General features: G+C 42.8%; 1 protein-coding gene across 3 annotated transcripts in view; it reads left to right on the plus strand.

Moving 5' to 3' along the window:
- Positions 1 to 22,930, plus strand: part of LOC126336702 (caspase-1-like) — a 526,262-nt gene that overhangs the window by 199,043 nt on the left and 304,289 nt on the right. For 2 of the 3 annotated variants that reach the window (XM_050000660.1, XM_050000663.1), the window contains exon 2: positions 11,065 to 11,166. The exons of the other annotated variant lie outside the window; for it this stretch is intronic. The gene's annotated coding sequence lies outside the window, so the exon portion shown is untranslated. The remainder of the gene's footprint in view (positions 1 to 11,064; positions 11,167 to 22,930) is intronic. 3 annotated transcript variants of the gene reach the window in all.

A 22,930-nucleotide genomic window follows, 5' to 3' on the forward strand; every position in this document is an offset into this window, starting at 1 on the left:
CTTAGTGCTAAAGGCCTAAAAGCGATCGATATTCATCGTGAGATCTATGCAGTTTACGGAGAAAACATTATGAGTGATGGAATGGTAAGAAAGTGGGTGAGAGCATTTAAAGATGGCCGCACAAATGTGCGTCATGAACAACGGAGTGGGCGTTCTTCGGTCATTAATGAAAGTTTGGTGCAGGGAGTGGACAATAAGGTGAGAGGAAACAGACACTTTATTATTTCCTCCTTGCAGCATGACTTTCCTAATGTTTCTCGTAGTGTTTTGATGGCATTATGACCGAGCACTTGAATTAGAGGAAAACTGTGCGCACGTTGGGTACCGAAAATGTTGACGGATGTGCACAAAACCAAACGTTTAGACAGTGCATTGACATTCCTTGAGCGGTACCACAATGACAGTGACGATTTCTAAAGCCAAATTGTTACAGGCGATGAAACATGGGTGGCTTACGTCACACCAGAATCAAAGCAACAGTCCATGGAATGGCGGCATTCAGATTCGCCCACAAAAGTGAAGTTTAAGCAAGCAATTTCTGCCCAGAAAATCATGTGCACAGATTTTTGGGACAGAAAAGGAGTATTGCTTGTGGAATTCCTGCCTCGTAATGAGACAATCAATGCAGCAACTTACTGTAAGACATTGCACAATCTGCGCCGTTCTATTCAGAACAAAAGACGTGACAAGCTGAGCAAGACAATGCCCGTCCACATGTGGCGAATCAGACCAAAGATCTCATCACATCTTTTCGATGGGAAACTGTAGATCATCCTCCGTACAGCCCCGATCTTGCGTCCAGTGACTACCATCTGTTCCTGCACTTGAAGAAACACCTGGGCGGTCAGTGTCTTCAAGACGATAATGAAGTCAAAACAGTGGTGATGCAGAGGTTAACAAGTCAGGTGGCAGACTTGTACGAGGAGGGTATCCAAAAACTGGTACAACGTTATGACAAGTGCCTCAATACTAACGGAAATTATGTAGAAAAGTAGATTAAAATCATTGAGATATCTTAGCACTTTTTTTAAATTTCAAAACAGTATTAACTTAAAAAAACACACCTTGTATTTTACTGCCTAGGTAGCAGAATTCCTTAACTTCATTTACTTCGTTACCATGAATCCTGATGTAAAGTTTCTCGCTGTTCACATTTCTGCTACTTCTTATTACTTTCTTCGATTTACTCTCAGTCCATATTCTATACTCATTATATTGTTCATTCCATTCAGCACATACTGTTTTACTTCTTCACTTTCACTCAGGATAGCAATGCATCAGCAAATCGCATCGCTGATATCGTTTCACCTTGGATTTTAGTTCCACTCCAGAACCTTTCTTTTATTTCTATCATTGCTTCTTCGATGTACAGACTGAACAGTAGGGGCGAAAAACTATATCCTTGTCTTACATCCCTTTTAATCCGAGCATTTCGTTCTTGGTCGTCCACTCCTATAGCTTACCCCTATTTTTCTCAGAATTTCGAACATATTGTACCATTTTACACTGCCGAACGCTTTCTCTATGTCGACAGATCCTATGACCATGTCTTCATTTTTCTTTAGTCTTGCTTCCATTATCAACCGCAACATCAGAACTGCCTATCTGGTGTCTCGTCCCTTCCTAAAGCCAAATTGATCTTCATCTAACACTTCCTCAATTTTCTTTTCCATTCTTCTGCATACTTTTCTTGGATGCATGAGCTGTTAAGCTGTTTGTGCGATAATTCTCGCATTTGTCGGCTCTTGCTGTATTCGGGACTGTGTGGATGACCTTCTTCCGAAAGACTGGTGGTATATCTCCAGTCTCATACATTCTACACACCAGCGTGAGTAGTTGTTTTGTTGTCGCTTACGCCAATGATCTTAGAAATTCCGATGAAATTTTATCAAACCCTTCTGCCATGCTTGGTTTTAAGTCGACGAAAGCTCTTTGGAATTCATGTTCTAATATTGGATTTCTTATCTGTTCCCTGTCGACTGCTGTCTCTTCTTCTATCACTTCATCAGACAAGGCCTCCCCCTTTCACGGAGGCCTTCAGTGTATTCTTTCCACCTATCCACTCTCTCCTGTACATTTAACAGTGGAACTTCCAGCGTGCTCTTAACATCACCACCACTGCTTTTAATTTCACCGAAGGTTGTTTTGTCTTTCCTGTATGCTGAGTCAGTTCTTTCGACAACCATTTGTTTTTTTGATTTCTCCACATTTTTCATGCAGCCGCGTGGCCTTGGCTTCTCTGTACTTCATATTTATTTTATTCCTAAGTGAATTGTACTTATGTATTCTTGAAGTTCTCTGAACTTTTTGCACTTCCTTTTTTCGTCGATCAACTGAAGTACTTCTTCTGTTACTTATGGTTTCTTCGCAGTTACTCGCCTCGTACCTATGTGTTTCTTACTAAATTTTGTGATTGTTCTTTTTAGACATGTCCACTCCTCTTCAACTGAACTGCCTACTGAGCTGTTCATTATCGCACTTTGTACAGCCTCAGAGGACTTCAAGCTTCTCTCCATTCCTTAGCACCTCCGTATCCCACTTCTCTGCACACCGGTTCTTCCTGACTAGTCTCTCAAACTTCGGAGAACTCTTCATCATTACTATATTGAGATAGGAGTCTATACTTGCTCCTGGGTACGCCTTCCAATCTAGTATCTGATTTCGGAATCTTTGTCTAACCATGAAGTAATCTAAGTGAAATCTTCCCATATCAATAACGCTGTTACTAGCTGAAATTTATTATAGAATTCAATTAGTCTTTCTCCTCTCTCATTCCTTGTCCCAAGCCCATATTCACCTGTAATCTTTTCTTCTACTCCTTCCGGCATGTCAGGCACCCCCGACTATTAGATTTTCATCTCCATTTACCTGCTGTATTACCCGTTCAATATCCTCAATATACACTACTGACCATCAAAATTGCTACACCACGAAGATGACGTGCTACAGACGCGAAATTTAACCGACAGGAACAAGATGCTGTGATATGCAAATGATTAGCTTTTCAAAGCATTCACACAAGGTCGGCACCGCTGGCGACACCTGCAACGTGCTGGCAATGAGGAAAGTTTCCAACCGACTTCTCATACACAGCTGGCCGCAATGGCAGAGCGGATCTAGGCGCTTCAGTCTGGAACCGCACGACCGCAACGGTCACAGGTTCGAATCCTGCCTTGGGCATGGATGTGTGTGATGTCCTTAGGTTAGTTAGGTTTAAGTAGTTCTAAGTTCTAGGGGACTGATAACGTCAGATGTTAAGTCCCATAGTGCTCAGAGCCATTTGAATTTCTCATACACAAACAGCAGTTGACCGACGTTGCCTGGTGAAACGTTATTGTGATGCCTCGTGTAAGCAGGAGAAATGCGTACAATCACGTTTCAGACTTTGATAAACATCGGATTGTTGCCTATCGCGATTGCGGTTTATCGTATCGCGACATTGCTGCTCGCGTTGGTCGAGATCCAATGACTGTTAGCAGAATATGGAATCGGTGGGTTCAGGAGGGTAATACGGAACGCCGTGCTGGATCCCAACGGCCTCGTATCACTAGCAGTCGAGATGACAGGCATCTTATCCGCATGGCTGTAACGGATCGTGCAGCCACGTCTCGATCCCTGAGTCAACAGATGAAAACCTTTGCAAGACAACGACGATCTGCACGAATAATTCGACGACATTTGCAGCAGCACGGACTATCAGCTCGGAGACCACGGCTGCGGTTACCCTTGACGCTCCATCACAGACAGGAGCGCCTGGGTGCACGAATGGCAAAACGTCAAGGTTCTGTTTACAGTATCATGATGGTCGCATCCGTGTTTGCCGACATCGCGGTGAACGCACAATGGAAGCGTGTATTCGTCATCGCCATACTGGCGTATCACCCGGCGTGATGGTATGGGGTGCCATTGGTTACACGCCTCGGTCACCTCTTGTTCGCACTGACGGCACTTTGGACAAGGGACGTTTCATTTCAGATGTGTTATCCGTGGCTCTACCCTTCATTCGATCCCTGCGAAACCCTACATGTCAGCAGGATAATGCACAACCGCATGTTGCCATTGGCTACACGTCTCGGTCACCTATTGTTCGCATTGACGGCACTTTGAACAGTGGACTTTAAATTTCAGATGTGTTACGACCCGTGGCTCTGCCCTTCATTCGATCCCTGCGAAACCCTGCATTTCAGCAGGATAATGCACGGACGGATGTTGCAGGTCCTGTACGGGCCTTTCTGGATACAGAAAACGTTCGACTGCTGCTCTGGCCAGCACATTCTCCAGATCTCTCACCAAGTGAAAACGTTTGGTTAATGTGTAAGTAGGCTGTTTACATTTTCTTATTGGTAACGCCACGTAGCGCTCTGTATGAAAAAATCACTGGCTGTGCTGTGCGCAGTCTGTGGCTGGTTTGCATTGTTGTCTGCCATTGTAGTGTTGGGCAGCGGCAGCTGGATGCTAACAGCGCGTAGCGTTGCGCAGTTGGAGGTGAGCCGCCAGCAGTGGTGGACGTGGGGAGAGAGATGGAGTTTTGAAATTTGTAAGAATTGGTGTCACGAACTGATATATATATTATGACTATTAAGGTAAATACATTGTTTGTTCTGTATTAAAATCTTTCATTTGCTAACTATGCCTATCAGTAGTTAGTGCCTTCAGTAGTTTGAATCTTTTATTTAGCTGACAGTAGTGGTGCTCGCTGTATTGCAGTAGCTTGAGTAACGAAGATTTTTGTGAGGTAAGTGATTTGTGAAAGGTATAGGTTAATGTTAGTCAGGGCCATTCTTTCGTAGGGGTTTTTGGAAGTCAGATTGCGTTGCGCTAAAGATATTGTGTGTCAGTTTAAGCACAGTCGTGTACAATTTTTCTAAGGGGACGTTTCAAATGGTGGCCGAGCAAGTGACTCGTCGCAATACGCCAGTCACAACTCTTGATGAACTGTGGTATCGTGTTGAAGCTGCATGGGCAGCTGTACCTGTACATGCCATCCAAGCGCTGTTTGACTGTGCCCAGGCGTATGAAGACCGTTATTACGGTCAGAGGTGGTTTATCTGGGTACTGATTTCTCAGAATCTATGCACCCAAATTGCAGGAAAATGTAACCACATGACAGTTGTAGTAAAATATTTTGTCCAATGATTACCCGTTTATCATCTGCATTTCTTCTTGGTGTAGCAATTTTAATGGCCAGTAGTGTACTTTCTCTCTCAATATACTTTCTCTGTCTCATATTCTGCCTGCGACATCGGCATGTCTACCTGAACTATCGTATTCAATGTTGGTTTGCTGTCGATTCTAATGAGAACAGATCTATTACTGAACTGTTCACAGTAACTCACTCTCTGCCTTACCTTCTTTTTCATAACGAATCCCTCTCTCCTTATCACATTGTCTGCTGCTGTTGATATTATCTTATACTCATGTAACCAGAAATCCTTGTCTTCTTTCCATTTCACTTCACTGACCACAACAACCAAAACATAGTAAGTGTGTGTGTGTGTGTGTGTGTGTGTGTGTGTGTCTTAGTTCAGACACCTGATTCCTTAATGGTTTAGTGTTATGGCTAGTCTTGTATCTCTGTTCGCTGCTCCTTAATGGTTTAATGTTATAGCTTATCTACTACTCATTCTCTTCGGGTATATTCTGCATTTTATACAAAATAACGATAATAGTAACTAGTCAGGAGGCTGCTTTAAAGTTCTAACTACTTATGTACAGAACAGAAAGATACAACTAATTGCAGTGAAGTGCCAATGACGACAAGCAATGTAGACGCAATACGGAAGCCATTCAAACCAGAGACTCGGACACTAGTGACGAGTAATTTTGAAACTTGTGGCACTTCAAACTACTGCTCTTCCCGCACCAAGGTCCTCCTTTTTCCCAGTCTGATGAGAGTGAGTTATGGACACTGTTACCGAAAATAACATAAGACGATTACTAGCTTTCAGTTAGCTATCAGAGAAATCATGGAACTGGTATACCTTGGTACAGATGCTTTCAATCACAAGCAGGAACAAATTCGTTAGAAGCACGACACAGAGAATTTCTAGTCCCGGCAACGAAAGATATTACGCAATGAAGAATTTAACAGTGTATGCCACATAAATAATCTGTTCTAATTTTTCGTCATTAAGAACAGCTAACAGTACAGCACTTTTAGAAGACGTAGCAATGGTGATAGCAAATACGTATACAGGAATAGCAGATCCTCATTTGTTAAGCGCTAGCGGTTTTCTTTTTGCTTTTCACGTTCCCGTCCTAGTAACCGTAGAGGAAGCATCGGTATCACTTATTTATATTATCAGACAGGTGAATTTTGGCAAAGACAGTTACAGTTTTATTTTTTCTCTGGTTCTGTGGTACCATCTGGGTCAAAGCTACTCGAAATCTGTGTATCACCCACAACCAAATACTGAAAAGAACATCTTTAAAATATACGAACACAAAAAATCTAAGCGACACATTAAAGTTTAATTCGAAACTTCGTCGAGGGACTCCTGTACCTCAAAAATATTTTATACTTAAATTTCAAAATCTGACGCTTTTTGGTCACTTTTTCCACTTCGTTGGATAGCTCATTAAAAATGAAACTTAGAGAATTTCTATCCAATACTTGAATATTTGTTATCACGTGTGAACGGTTTCTTTGCCTAGTGTTTACCACCTGATTGCTTCACGTTCATTAGAAAGAGTCCACATAAATAACGACCCATCTCACGAGAGATAATATGTACAGGAACACAAATTTGACACTTCGAGTCATTTAAACAATTGCCTTCAAGGAAGGTCACGAATGTCCGTCACATATCGTTCTGATTGCCGTTTACTGGAATAGGAACTTTTTTGTGAATGCACAGAGATGTCCCAAATGGGTTATAATGAAATAAAAGTGAACAAAACAAATAAACTTCTGCTTTCAAGTGTCCGCGGCAGTAAAGTTTACGCTTACGGCGCAGTAAGTAAGAAATGACACAACAGAGCTTCTAATGGACAAAGATTAACGCAGACATAAATTTATTATGTTATTGTTTTCTAGATACAGTTGTCTTGCTTCGGGAGCGAAAGTTTGTCTTGCAGCTCAGGATAAGGGCGGAAGAGAAGTTTGCCTAGGCTGACTTTTGATCTATTTTTCTTTTATAAGACAACAGTTTTCAATATCAGAGCGCGTACGAATATAAACTCTTGATCTTAGCCTATTGCAATAATTATTTGGTAGCAAGTGACACATCAAGAAAACTAAAATAATAAATAAACTATTATTCGCCCCACAGTGCTATAACAAACTTGTCTCCAAAATCGGCAATAACAATACACTAAAAACTTATCCTAAGGTACAGGCGTCTATTATGTAGATAACACAATATTCCTTCTGTCTGCAAATGATTTTAAAAGAAGGCACCAAAATAAAATAGCTACAATGATGTACAGTCCACTACTATCAACGCCTTCACCTTATCCGAGACAGACAACAGACAAGACAACACGTTCTACACGGATATACAACCTAAGATAGACTCTACAAGGAAAACGTATAAACAAGCGGAAGGAGTGCTGCCTGAGGATAGCATTTCTCCAGGTGGCATCGTAGGCCAGCTCAGTCTCGAAAAGAATTTCTGGAAGGTATAATCACGTAGGTATGCCTGCTATATGGTCCGCCTCGTTGGCTCGCTGCCATGCAGACCACCTGGGTTCGATTCCCGGTACTGCCAGTGATTTTTCCTTGATGGAAAGACAGGAACGGGGCGCACTCAGCCTCGTGCTACCTGCTGAGGAACTACTCATATTTGACCGAGTAGTAGCGGCACCAGATCTGCTAACCCGACAGCGGCCGCGCGTGTGGTGTACTGACCCACACACCTCCATACCCCATTTACAAGACGCCACTGGCTGGTGGACGACACGGCGATCAGACGGGCCCAATTGGCCCGTTTATGGTCAGAACGGCGGTGATTATTATGTCTGTTATATAGTTGGCCGAAGAAGGTTCGTTCTGCAGATGGTAGAAGAATACATTCTGAACCTTCTAAACATGAGAACCCACACATCATTTCAATATTCACCCCTACGTCTTTCCTATGCAGCTCATGGAAAAAAAACATTGCAGTATGTAGCTGCGCAAGCCAATCCTTTATTTGTTTCAGAATAAGAATTAATATGGTTTCCCTTACGAGTTGGTCAACTGTCCTGTTTCTTTAGTTCGTTTCAAGAAAACGAGGACTATTTATTTGACCGAACTAGCACTTTATGGTGTCCATGTACCATGTCGCAAGCAACATTCATAAAAGAGGCCTCTAACCCCAAACTGCCTCCTATTTACTTAACATATTTCGGCTTTCAGATATCGAGGCTCTCAAAATTTGGATTCCCTGCAAGACCAGAGGCCCAGGGCGAGACATCCTTCCTCCGTCTGCCGCCCCCCCCCCCCCCCCCTTAGACCTCCGTTGCAGATGTGTAACATGAATTAGTGTCTCCATTTGTGAATCGTCACGTGTCCTGTTCAACTCTACAGTGCGGGACAGACATTTCTGCGAGTGCTGTAGCTGACTTAGAGAAATGTCATTCATTGAATAATTCAATAGTTGGTAGTTTTCTTACATTAGCTCACTGGTGTTAAAATATATCTGTTATACTTCTATATTGTCGAGAGGCCAGAGTAAGTTAAAATTTATATTTTGCTGGAATACATAAGCTCGTCCTATCGACGACGAGCTGATTAGAGAAAAAGCACATGCTCGGATCGGGAGGAAGGTGAGTACGAAATTCGGCCCTGTTCTTTTCAAACGACACAGTTTTTCGGGCCTACGCGACGTTAGGAAATAACGGAAGACATCAGTTTGGACGGCCAGATGGCGATTTCAACTGCCATAGTCCATAACGCGAGTCTGGTGTGATTACCGCTGCATCTCCTCGCTCGGACGTGAAACTGAAATTTCTCAGTACGTTTGTCTTCCCTCCCGCCAGGTCGGTCTCCACAGCATGGGTCAAACGGTCTAAGTCTCTTCAGAGCTCGGGTGCAGCGGCCATTTGGCCGAGGTTCAAATGGCTCTAAGCACTATGGGACTTAATATCTAAGGTCATCAGTCCCCTAGACATAGAACTACTTAAACCTAACTAACCTGAAGACATCACACACATACACATCCATGCCTCAGGCAGGATTCGAACCTGCGACAGTAGCAACCGCGCGGTTCCGGACTGAAGCGTCCACCGGTCCTCGACGCTAATCCGCCGGCCGGATTCGTGCCTGGGACCGGCACGCCTTCCCGCCCGGAAAGCAGTGCGTTAGACCGCACGGCCAACAGGGCGGGCTCTTTAAATGATTACTCCAAGAATATACTACAGAACACTACGTGTCGCTTGTGATCGTGAGGATAAGATTAGAATAATTACTCCACGCACAGAGGCATTCAGACAATTATTCTTCCCGCGTTCCATACATGAATGCAACAGGAAGAAACCCTAATAAGTGGTACAATGGGACGTACCCCTGTCACGCACCTCAGGTGGTTTGCAGAGTATACATGTAGGTGTAGAGGGGAGGTCACAATTTGTCTATGGGCGTACCTCATATTGTAGGTGACAGGTCTTCCTTTTCTACCAAGCATATTTATATAGTACTGAGAAGAAACTCACAGTATGATCTTCACGTTGCTTCACTCACCCAAAACTTTCTGTTTGGGTGTAATTTACCCAGCGAGATGGTGTAGTCCTTCAGACACAGGACTCAAATTCTGGAAGACCGCTGTTCAAATCTTGGCGCGGACATCTAGACATCGGTTTTCCGTGGTTTCCGTTAACCACTCAAAGCAAATGTTGGAATAGTGCATTTAAAAAGGATGCGGACGATTTTCTTCTCTACTTTTCAAATCCGAGTTCGTGTTCCGTCCCTAATGACCTTGTCTTCTTACCCATTTTCCTTCCCTTTTGGATATAATTAAAATGTTTTCATTGCTTTTCATATATTTATTTACTGTTTGCGCTCTTCTTCATGGAATCAGATGTGTTTAGTTTACTTCTTTTCTTCGTATTATTCTGACCATAAAATGATCAGACGCTAATGACCTTGTAGCTGAAAGCTCGTAAGCGAAAAAGAAAGGCTGTACATTTTGTATATTTGTTGTTGTTGTGGTCTTCAGTCCTGAGACTGGTTTGATGCAGCTCTCCATGCTACTCTATCCTGTGCAAGCTTCTTCATCTCGCAGTACCTACTGCAACCTACATCCTTCTGAATCTGCTAGGTGTATTCATCTCTTGGTCTCCCTCTACGATCTTTACCCTCCACGCTGCCCTCCAGTACTAAATTGGTGATCCCTTGATGTCTCAGAACATGTCCTACCAACCGATCCCTTCTTCTAGTCATGTTGTGCCACAAACTTCTCTTCTCCCCAATCCTATTCAACATCTCCCCATTAGTTATGTGATCTACCCATCTAATCTTCAGCATTCTTCTGTAGCACCACATTTCTAAAGCTCCTATTCTCTTCTTGTCTAAACTATTTATCGTCCATGTTTCACTTCCATACATGGCTACACTCCATACAAACACTTTCAGAAACGACTTCCTGACACTTAAATCTATACTCGATGTTAACAAATTTCTCTTCTTCAGAAACGCTTTCTTGCCATTGCCAGTCTACATTTTATATCCTCTCTACTTCGACCATCATCAGTTATTTTGCTCCCTAAATAGCAAAACTCCTTTACTACTTTAAGTGTCTCATTTCCTGATCTAATTCCCCCAGCATCACCCGACTTAATTCGACTACATTCCATTATCCTCGTTTTGCTTTTGTTGATGTTCATCTTATATCCTCCCTTCAAGACACCATCCATTCCGTTATATTTATATATATCCGATATATTTATCAAGCAGTTATATTTGGCGTTCTCCGGAAAAAGCTGCTTGCCGTCGTTTGTCTAGTTTTTGTCACAGATAATGTAGCTATTCTTATGAACATTGTCTTTGATGCTGTGCTGAAGGAGTGATAGCATCAGTGTTGTAAGAGGTATTCAGTTTCACCTGTGAGTGACAAGAATGAAAACATTTTTCCCTTTTGCTTACAGCTGTTCTTTGGCCGTACGGAACTGCTTCTCCTCGCGTTTACAATGGACACTGGCTATAACATGCAGTGTTCTGGCAAATAGTCCGCCGTTTCACATGTTGAGGTACGTATCTAATGATTAATTCTCTTGGTATGTATCAGCACTCTGTTTGCGTTGAAAAACTAATTTTTCATATGTTACACGTGTTATTCAACTAAGTTAGCACAAAAACAATCCTTCATAGAAAGAATAAAGAATCCTACACTTAGCACCTACTCCTATGAAACCTTCAACAATACAAATGATGCAGGAAGTGAAAAGGGAAATATTCTAATTTTTCTAACGAATAAAAACACAATCTGTGACTTTTTATACTACTCTTTGCTTTTGACGTGTTTAATGATTCTCTGGAAACATTACACATCTGTTGCGCACAATAGTTGCCCTGACAAAAGTGTTATCTCGGCTCAGTCCTCCAAACCCGGCATGTTTTATGTTTCATCATTCTTACGCTACGTTCCTCTGATTCCGCCGCTATATGAGAGACATTTCCCCTTCACTTTTGAGAACAAAAATGGTTCAAATGGCTCTGAGCACCATGAGACTTAACATCTATGGTAATCAGTCCCCTAGAACTTAGAACTACTTAAACCTAACTAACCGAAGGACATCACGCACATCCATGCCCAAGGCAGGATTCGAACCTGCGACCGTAGCGGTCGCGTGTTTCCAGACTGAAGCGCCTAGAACCGCTCGGCCAGTCCGGCCGGCACTTTTGAGAACACTTTGCATGATAGAGCAGTGGTATCTATAATAGAATACGCAGATTCGAATACTAGCATTGTCCTAAATTGTTTACGCTAGCACTTATCCGCCTCTAAGCGAAGACCTTCGTTCAGTGTGATATTTAGATAAAATTCATTATCGCGGCTGACGCTAAGTTTGAACCAATGTTCTCCGAGTAAGATCTAGACACATTATTCAACAACAGCAACATCTTAAAACAATAGGTCCAGGAGCTAGTTCAATATGAAACCGATTGTGTCTTCACTTACGATCCTCCACAAAATTAAAATCAAAGGCTATGTGGCAATAATAGTTCTAATTGTGCTATATAGAAGTTGATTTTTAAAATCAGAAAGGCATATGACAAGAAACTATTAATTTCTTAGCATAAAATGTTGAGCAGTTCTTTGGTCAGCTTGAGATATTAGTGGTTCGAGAAAAAGGAAGAACCAAGAATGAAATGCTGCGACAACCTAACGTTGCACAGAAAATGGAAGCGATAAGACGTTGATGAAAGGTATATGTTCACTTCAGTTTGAGTGGATATGATAGACTGCAATTGATAGGATAGGTAACCCTCGGGGATATTTTCAGTGTCTCGTAAAGGACGTGCTTAAAATATTTTCTGTAAAAGTATGTTGTGAGAATGGAGATGAACCCGAGATGGTCTATGATGACAGAGGGGGGAAACTGGGCAGGGATTTCAAGGATGAGAAATACAGTGGAGAGTTGGAATCAAATTTACAACCGTACGACAGATTTCAAGGTGGTTGTAGACCTTCTGCTTAAAATTTTGTTTCTTTATTATAATTTTAATTATAGTTACCAGTTCGCCTCCGCCCCGATGGGTACCTAAAATAATATATAAGGCTGGTTTTAAAAATTTTAAATGTTTCTTAAAATTTTAAAAAAGATAGTTGAAGCTGTCAGAAATTTATACTATATTTAAAAAATGTTGACGCTAGTTGAATCACGTAACTGCACTGCACTATATTGTAGGACCTGCACCGGGAAAGGGTAAGTCGGAAGTGGAGGAGTCAAATGGTGCTTCGAGTTGTAGGATGTCAGTTTAGTTAATGGGCTGATATGTGGTGTCTGTAGAACGGGTGAGCGGTCATGGTCTGCTGTCGATTCTGATCACAACAACATTGTCACTGCACTGTTCACAGCAACTCAGACTCGGCCCCACTTTCTAAGTCATGACGAATACCACTCATGTTATAGCATACTCAGCTGCTGTTGATATTACCCTATATTAATCTGACAAGAAATCCTCGTCTTATTTCTCTCTCGCTTCATTGATTCCTACCATATATAGAGGGCAAAGTGATTACCGTCAATCATGTTATAAGGCTGAAGGTGATTATTGTCCTAGAGTGGCTAGTTAGGAAGACAGTGTTTTTCATCACGGCGACGGAAAGCATTTTATTCTTTGAGGAGCTTATGGACAGTGTGTTGTTTAATGTGGTACAAGTCTGGCGCCAGTTCCGGTATTTCTCCTCGTTATGTTTCTGATGTGTCGCTGTATCTCTCTGTGGCATGTGAGTGTATCCAGAATACGAGCCTGCAGAAAGGGCGGTGCAGCGATAGGAACAACGCAAGAGCAGAGTTTGGGGAGCGAGTGTGAGGCGGTGAACAGAGATAAACTTCATTTAAGGATACGGAGAATCTAGGAAAAGAGAGGTAATAAGCATTCTGTACTGTAAACTGGTTGCTCAGAGACAGATCATAGTGGAACTTGGATGAACTGTTAAAAGCTTTCTGTTGAAGAACTAAACACGCATATCACCGGGGAACGGGCAAATGGCATTTGTCGCGCTGATGCGATGCCGTTATTCGACACAGTTCTGGTTAGAGTATCGAGGTTTTTCTCTTTCGCGCTTTCAGGCATTACACAGCAAACAGCTTTGTCCGGCGGTGTTTCCTTGAAATGCGAACAACGCTAGCCTACGTCACTGCGAAGTGAAGCGTGAAACAAGAACCGCAAATTTCTATGTTAATGTGACACGTATTTCACCTGTACTGTTCTGTCAGCAGGTTGGGGGCTAAACGGAACAACTAGTGCTGAATTTTGACGACGTTGCCCTATTGATGCAACCCGTCAGTGACAAATGCAATCAGGATGTTAAATGAAGTCTTTTTTTTCTTTTTTAGATTCATTCACAACAATCTGACTTATACTTTGCCTAAGTGTAACGTCATAATATTACGACGATATTATTAATTATTGATGTTTAGGCCCTAGTGGACCACGCGATGAGCAACAAAGGACAGTTGTAATTTAGCTTTTTTTTCCAAAAGTACTTTCATTCTCGCAGAATAGGTACTTTTTCTGTGGTCACACAACGTTGTTCCGGTCTTATTATGTTTTTGGGCCAGGCCAACAGTCCACTTGCGAAGTTTCTGCCAACATTTTTTTGCATCTGGTGTATCAGCTTCCTTCAGGCCTTCTTTTATTGCTCCAATTCGATTTATTGCTTCAGTTTTCGTCTTAATGTGACTTTCGTAGAATTCCACAAACTGTCTAGTGAATCTGGTTTGTTCCATTCATTTAATAACCCCACAGAATTTTAGACTGCGTTTTTACGTATTTTTTCAATTTCCTTACCTACCTTTAGTCTTTATTTTACGTCACCAGTATAATTTGGACCTAAAATTTCTTTCCCCTTTTCTGTTTCGCTAGCCTCTATTTCTGTTTAAAATTATTGTTTGAGCCCCATAAAGATATTACCTTTTGTTTGTTAGAAGCTGAACCCTGTAATTCTAAGTACAATAATGGCATGTTTCATCACACCGCCAGTCATCATCGCCGCCAAATTATCACAGTGTCTAATTTTACTGTAAGTGAGGTAGTAGGATCAACCCAGCAGGTATGCAGCCACAGACTTCGGTAAGTTGCTGTCTCTTTATTTTCTGGAGTCTTATGTTTATGCGTGATAATGAATTCAAGCGCCAAGATCATTTTGTAAAACTTTATTAATTCACGATGTGACTGGGTTTGGGCACGTATGTATAGAAATCTTGGAACAGCTACATTTACATGCTATTAGCACATGGTATAGCATGTGACATCAGCAAGATGCCGTTTGCTGCTCCGCTGCCACGCTTTTTGAGTGATTATAAAGTTCACAGCAAGCAATATATAACAATATACGAATTAGCTGTCGAGAAGAATTGCAGCACTTGTCATGTAATCTTATCATCACACATAATAAATACAGTCACGAAAGTTTGTCATAATGAATGACTGTTACAATGTAGTATCTTCTGATGTCTTCGTTTGTACCAGAACAAAATACTGATACAACATCACCTGTACGCTATTGCACTTAACCTTATTTCGGATATGTAACTGTTTGTCCAGATTTTGTCTATTTTGATAACAATTGTTCGAAATTACAGAGTGTAAAAACAAATTGCGTAGCACAATAAAGAGCTCCTTAAAAACCAAAATAACATCCTAGAACACTTCCTCCGAATGTTAAGGAGAATCAATATAAGGCGTGATTGTTATATGATTTTGGCTTTAAATTAAAATCAGAGCCTTTCTAGATATTGAGTGAAACACAGAAGACATTCGTTTTTAGAATATAAATTTTATGAAGTACGACTGCACTGGAATGGTAGTGTTTTGTTTTACGGTTGGTTTGAACATTAGGATTAGAACTATATTTTCAACATTTCGTTTTCAACCACAACAGAAAGCCACCGTGACTCTGACTAACATGTACCCCTTTTGTGCCAATATCCAGTACGCGGGTCATCAAAACGTGTTGCCGCAAAATTTTAGACAAAAAAAAACAGAACGTACGAGGAATAATATATGTGGTTCCATTAAAGCCAGTCACTGAACTTCACATAACAGGAGAGTGTTGACTGGCAAGGAAATCAATGTTACGTCCTTATTTTTAGGGCCTATGCCAGTCATTTTTTCAGTACCTACCTCCAGCCTAAGCTTATGCAATAACAATCTTCACATATCTCAGTCACGCCTTCTGTTCATCGTGACGACCCCGAGAACATAACAACAAATGTATTACCATATTTTACAGCAACAATTCTGAAGTAGAACCGATACGACCGAAACAGGATCAAAAGCACACTTTGCACTAATAGTTTAGGGAATATAAACAAACACATACTGCAGTTTCATCTGACCATGACAATGACAAAAACAACGTTTACCAGAAGCGTTTACCACCGTTCGTCTGTCTTGACAAAATTTTGTTATACAAGGTGACATATTCTCAAATCCTTCAAGCCTAGCCGTAATCAAACATGTGAAACAGCAACCGATGGCGGCCAGGCGTTGTAATAAGTGACTTGTATCGTTGTATCTGTTCGGGAAGCCAAAAAAGATGTAGTTGACATCCTCTTCTTTACCGCAGTCGCTCAATGGAGATGCAAGTAGACCAGTACGAAGTACATCCATCCAGTAACAGCCGTGGTTAAAAGTGAAACGATTTACACTGTCCTTGAGTCTTCTGGAGCATCGGCTTTTCTCGTGCCAAAAGTTGGTAATCAGTACAGGGTTCACTTTGGAATAATCCTCACCTTTTCATTTAGGGTCTCTTAATCATCCTGTGTTCGTCTTATCACTGATTATCAATTTCGTAACCTTTAAAACGTCTGTAACTGTTAATTCCGCGTTTGCCATCTTTCCCTCTTCATTAGCTAACTTGGGATTTCATGTGCTTTTACGCAGCACATCTTAACCTCTTTGTTCCTAGGTAAGATCTGTAGTAGAGATAAGCAATAGTACATGTTATTGGATGGTGGCGTCGTGTACTATGCAGTTATTTTAAAATGATCTGAAGTCAGAAGTATTAACGAACTTACAGTCCACGAGCTCTTCCGGCGTATTGGATTGCTCGCTGTATAGCCTAAAGCTCGGTTGTCATAATCGTTAGTTACTTAGGTGGCCTGAATTTCATTCAAATATGACAGCTGCTATTCCAGCAAGCCAAGTCACAACCGTTTTCATTCCTAGAAGCGTCGGTGCAGATGAATCATGCGTTTCTATGTCTAGAGAGGTAGTCGTAGAATATAACTGGTAAAATCGAGGAATACGTACTATAAACATCTAAATGTGCCCAAACAAAACACTGACGTGTGCAGGTTGGGGCATAATAAAAAGCACAGTGGTGAACGGGATTTCACTCCTTAGTACACAATAGCGATTTTGAATGCATATCTTTGGCAGAAGCAGATCCAAACAGTGGTAACCTGCTAGCCGTGCCAGGAACGCTGAGGGTCAAGCACGAGTTGTGACAGGCAGCCGGCAGCACGTGTAAGAAAAACGCTTGATAGGCTGCACTCTTCTCGCTTCAAGGACCCTTCTCCTTTGACTTCTAGAACGAGAAAACCTCGTTTCTCACAACTGTCACGTGGCACTTAATGTTTTCTTCACTCTTATCAGAGGTGTTTATAGGGACGAGGGGTTGAGGGCTGGAAGGGGCGGGAGGGGGCAAGAGCTGAACATAATGGCTCTCTCTGAATCTGAATGTATCGTTTCCGAATACTTCATCAGTGAAAATTTGAAAATTTAGACTCCATCTTCCCTGGCGGCTGCGGGCTAGGTGAATTTCCCTGGCGCCAGAGAGCCAAACATCGTTGAGCGTGCCTCTCTAGCTGGGGGTATCTCGTTGAGAACACCACATACTCCCCTCTTCAAACAAAACGGACAACACAGGAAACAGCATAGGGTGCCTCCAAGTTACGACGTTTTAATAAAACTGTTATGACTTACGATTAGACCGATACACAGCTCTCGGTGTTCAGGTAAGCAGCAAGGCTCTCAAAATCAGGTTAATGAAGTATGTGTACTATCAGTTGTTTCAGTAGTTGTATTCTACGGGGGCGTTCAATAAGTAGTGCAACACTTCTTTTTTTCTCAGCTAACTTCGGTTGAAAAAATACGGAATTTATTGTGGGACATCGTGGAATATTTCCGCTTCAGCCGCTGTAGTTCCATAAAGTTCCGATAGGTGGCGGCGCTATACGAAGACTTCAAAATGGCGTCTGTAAAGGAGGTGCGTTCCAAGCAGAGAGGTTTCACTGAGTTTGTTTTGGTGGAAAACCGATTCATAGACGCTTGCAGAATGTCTGTCAGAGAACAAAAGCACGGTGAGTCGTTGGGCGAGGCGTCTGTCGTCATTGCAACAAGGACGAGGAAACCTCTCTCTTATCTCCGGCATGTCGATCGGCGCCGGTCGATGTAGCCGAGCGGTTCTAGGCGCTATAGTCTGGAACCGCACGACCGCTACGGTCGCAGGTTCGAACCCTGCCTCGGGCATGGATGTGTGTGACGTCCTTAGGTTCGTTAGGTTTAAGTAGTTCTAAGTTCTAGGGGACTGATGACCTCAGATGTAAAGTCCCATAGTGCTCAGAGCCATTTTTTTGTCGGTCGGCTGCACACAGCTGTGACTCCTGTAATGTTGGAACGTGCGGACATTCTCATTCACGTTGATAGATGGATCAAAATCAAACAATTCAAACGGACTACTTCATCTTCTGCACGACAACGCAAGGCCTCACACAAGTCTGCGCGCCCAAGAAGAGCTCACAAAATTTCACTGGACCGTTCTTCCTACAGCCCGGATCTCGCGCCTTCCGACTTCCATTTGTTTGGCCCAATGAAGGATGCACACCGCCAGGAACTTTACGTGGATGATGGGGAGGTTACTGACGCAGCAAGATGTTGGCTCCGACGTCAACCAGTGTAGTGGTTCCAGGCAGGTATACAGGTCCTCCCAGCAAGGTGGAGTATGGCTGTGGCACTGAATGGAGATTATGATGAAAAATTCAGTTTTGAAGCCAAAAGAGTGGTCAGTAATGTGGTTTATTGGAATCTTGAATAAAGCTAACCTGCTTTCATAACAAGAAACGTGTTACATTACTTACTGAACGCCCCTCGTATTACATGACCACAATGATTTGTCCTTAGGTGTGAGGAAGGCATGGCAAATATGTCGACCAATTCCAGGAGGAATAGCTGGATTACGTTTTCAATGTAACCATCAGTCTTCTCCCAGGAGATCAAAATAACCCGGTCATGCTGAGTACCAAGACTAACAACAGTCTTGAGAGTAAACAGAGAGCAAAGAATAAAAAATAACAGGTTTTGGGCTTGAGGGAAGTTATAGAGTGATGCACCTAAGCAGCCAGGCACAGAATGATTGAAGGGTTTACAGGACGTCTATCAACAAGCTGTAGCGCAAAAGTGATTTATGTAATTCGGGTGTTGATATTCCAAGGAGTGGTGTTTGTTTGCGCAGAATGCTTCAGTCGTGCTGGAAACTAGCTGAAAATGAAATCTGCAGATCCATCTGCAACAAATTCTATGAGAGCACAAATCTCACAGCATATGAAACATAGAATACAACATTATGGGTTATATTATTGTATATCTTCTGTAGGACCGCTGACGATGGGTAGACTGGCATCGGTTCGACAAAAACAAAAATAAGCAAGCAGCCTTAAATAAGTTTCAAACTAAGTTTGGATGGGTACAACTTTTAGACAAGCATCTGCAACAACAGCCAAGATGAGCTCTCACACAGCAGGAAAGAAGTTTCTGGTCAATGCAGAAAACTTAATAATAGTCAGGGAAACAAGAGAGTAATCCCCATATAATTTATCCCAAGTCATCAGCCTCCGACCTAGCTTCTGCTGACCTTAATCATTTCCTTCCTTGTCAATGTCAGTGTACCGCTTTTGTCAACAAAACTTTCGACATACTTAATATACCGCAAGTCGTTTGGGATTGTGGACTGAGCGACTCGAGCGGCAGCTTCAGCGTCGTAAACGAAAAGGGTTTCCTTCCTGCTCTTACAGTTAGGCCTACTGTTTTTCTCATGGTGTGGATCTGCTGAGTAAACGTGACTGGTGGATGTGTGCACCCATGTTTGTGTAGTACGATTATGAAAGAACGGCGACAGTGAAACCACGTACCGGCACATAGCCGGCTAGAAACAGTATGTGAACATCCATATCGAATTCCCACGCCTATTAATCATAAAGCCGAATTAATGATCCATTGTGGATCTGTTCCGTTGGAACAGTAGGTTCTTCACTTACGAGAATCAGCCAGTTCAAACAGGAAAACCAGTAAGAATTTATAAACATCAAGTCAGACAGTTCCTGTTTTGATATCGTACACAAGGGGATCGTTTTTCTTAAATATGGCGCACAGAAGACGGGTTTTAAGGTCTGAAGTTGTGGCCACGATTAATACTACTGTGTGGTTATATAACGTGCAGATACTCACAGGGATTCGGTGGGGCTATAGCAGTCATATGGCTGCGAAAATTGGTAGATATGCCAATGCGTTAATGTGGAGACAATGTAAGCTAGAGAAACATTAGTTTCAATTTTGGTCAAGAGGCGTTAACCTGTCACTGTACAGTTTTTGTATGACGGTGTGACATCTACGTTGGCATTTGACAAGCTACAACGTGAGTGGACAGTATGGCTATCGAGCCCGCCCTGTTGGCCGTGCGGTCTAGCGCAGGCTTTCCGAGCGGGAAGGAGCGCCGCTCCGCGGCACGAATCCACCCGGCTGCTTTGTGTCGTGGTCCGGTGAGCAGGCCAGTCTGTGGATAGTTTTTAGGCGGTTTTCCATCTGCCTCGGCTAATGCGAGCTGGTTCCCCTTATTCCGTATCAGCTACACTATGTCGGCGATTGCTGCGCAAACAAGTTCACGTACGCGAACACCACCAAAACTCTACCACGCAAACATAGGTGTTACACTCGTTTGGTGTGAGACGTCCCCTGGGGGGTCCACCAGGGGCCGAACCGCACAATAACCCTGGGTTTGGTGTGGGGCGGCGGAGGGGTGAAGTGGACTGCGGTAGTCGTCTGGGATTGTGGACCACTGCGGCTGTGACGGGGACGGAGCCTCTCCGTCGTTTCTAGGTCCCCGGTTAACATAACATGGCTATCGAGAAGAGAGTCTATGCACTGTTAGTGAAAAAGTTTTATGTCAGCGGCAGTGATTGCGGTGCTGTAAAGACAGTATTGCCGACTGAAAGGTCTGAGGAGAGGCCATTTGTCATTAAATGGGTTAAAGACGTCGATATTAAAATTCGAAAACATGGGTTCAGCTTGTTGTGTCACGTGGAAGAGGGAGGCGTCCCATTCCGATGGAAGTTGTGGACGAGATTGCCGTTGCTGTAACTGACCATACAGCATGTGCCCCGGATACCACCAGTGCTCGTGCAGTGTCACGAGAATTGTCCATCCCCTGATGAAGTGTACGGAAAGTTTTGAAGTCTGTTTTAATCTGGTAACCGTACAAGCTCCAAACGTGGCAACAACTGAAACATCACGACCCGCAGCAAGGTTCTGGTTCAAAAAATGGTTCAAATGGCTCTGAGCACTATGGGACTAAACTTCTGAGGTCATCAGTCCCCTAGAACTTAGAACTACTTAAACCTAACTAACCTAAGGACATCACACAACACCCAGTCATCACGAGGCAAAGAAAATCCCTGACCTCGCAACGTTCTGGATTTGATCTTTTGTTTCTGACGCAGCTGATGTCGTGTGGCCAAGCAATACCCCATGGAGCAACGAGACACACTTTACATTACAGAGAGAAGTGAGTAGATAGAACTGCCGAATTTGTGTGACTGTCAAACCAGAAAGAGCCATTGCACTCGCTGTATGTGACTGTGTGGTGTGGATTCACAAGCACGTTTTACACTCGGTCCGTTCTTGTTTGAAAAGAATACACCCAAAGGGCCCGTCAGCGTGTGATTTCTGCTTTGGAAGAATGCAACTGTGTGAAAGCCACTGTTTTGATGCAAGATGGGCAACACCTCACGTCGCTCGCCAAGTGAAAGATCTGCTTATCGCAACCTTCCAGAATGTGTTATACCCAGAGAGTTTCCAGATGCATAGTCTGCAAGATCACCTGCTCTCAATCCATGTCCTTTTGCTCTGGGGTATCTAAACGAACGTGTTTACTAGGGAGACGTTCGGTCTCTGACTGATCTGAAGGCCAGTATACAGGAACACGTTGCTCGGATTTCACCGGAACTGCTGAGAGCACCTGTTGATTACGTCGTTTTACGGATCCACTTATCTCGTCGACAAATTGTGTAAGCTGCAGTTAATAATAAAATCAGCATTATTCCTTTTTCATTGGTTTGAACTTTTCTACCACGTCCTATTCCCAAACCATTACATATGGAAACATTTGTACAAGGGTGAGTCAAATGAAAACCTTAAATATCTTTTTTAAATATTATTTCTTGTGTAGAAGTAGTACAAAGCTGTATCACTTTTCAAAATAATCTCCCCCACGCTCAATACAAGTCCTCTAGAGCATACAAAGTGCATAAATCCCTTTAGAAAAAAATTCTTTTGGAGTCGCCGCAATCACTCATACACTGCGTGGCGTATCTCTTTATCAGAACGGAACTTCTTTCCTCCCATTACGTCTCTGAGTGGTCCAAACATATGGAAATTACTTGGGGCAAGGTCTGGTGAGTATGGTGGATGAGGAAGACACTCAAAATACAGGTCTGTGATTCTTGCAAGTGTTGTACAGGCACTATGGGGTCTTGCATTGTCATGTTGCAAAAAGGACACCTGCTGACAGCAATCCACGACGCTTTGATTTGATTGCAGGCAGCAGATGATTTTGTAGATCTGTGTATGATGCACTGGTGACAGTGGTCCCTCTAGGCATGTAATGTTCCCAAATAACGCCTTTTTCTACCCAAAAGAGAGCATAACCTTCCCTGATGGTCCTGTTCGAAACTTCTGTGGTTTTGGTGATGAGGAATGGCAGCAATTCTTGCTCGCTCTCTTCGTTTCCGGTTGGTGAAAGTGAACACAGGTTTCGTCCCCAGTAACGATTCTTGCAAGGAAGCCATCACCTTCTCGTTCAAAGCGTCGAAGAAGTTCTTCACAATCATCAACACGTCGTTCTCTCATTTCAGGAGCCAGCTGCCGTGGCACCCATCTTGTGGAAACTTTGTGAAAATGGGGCACATCTTGCACAATGTGGTGTGCTGGCCCATGACTAATTTGTAAACATGCTGCAATGTGATTCAGTGTCACTAGGCGGATTTCCTTCACTATGGCTTCAAC

Source organism: Schistocerca gregaria, chromosome 2 (assembly GCF_023897955.1).
Source record: "Schistocerca gregaria isolate iqSchGreg1 chromosome 2, iqSchGreg1.2, whole genome shotgun sequence".
NCBI lineage: Eukaryota > Metazoa > Arthropoda > Insecta > Orthoptera > Acrididae > Schistocerca > Schistocerca gregaria.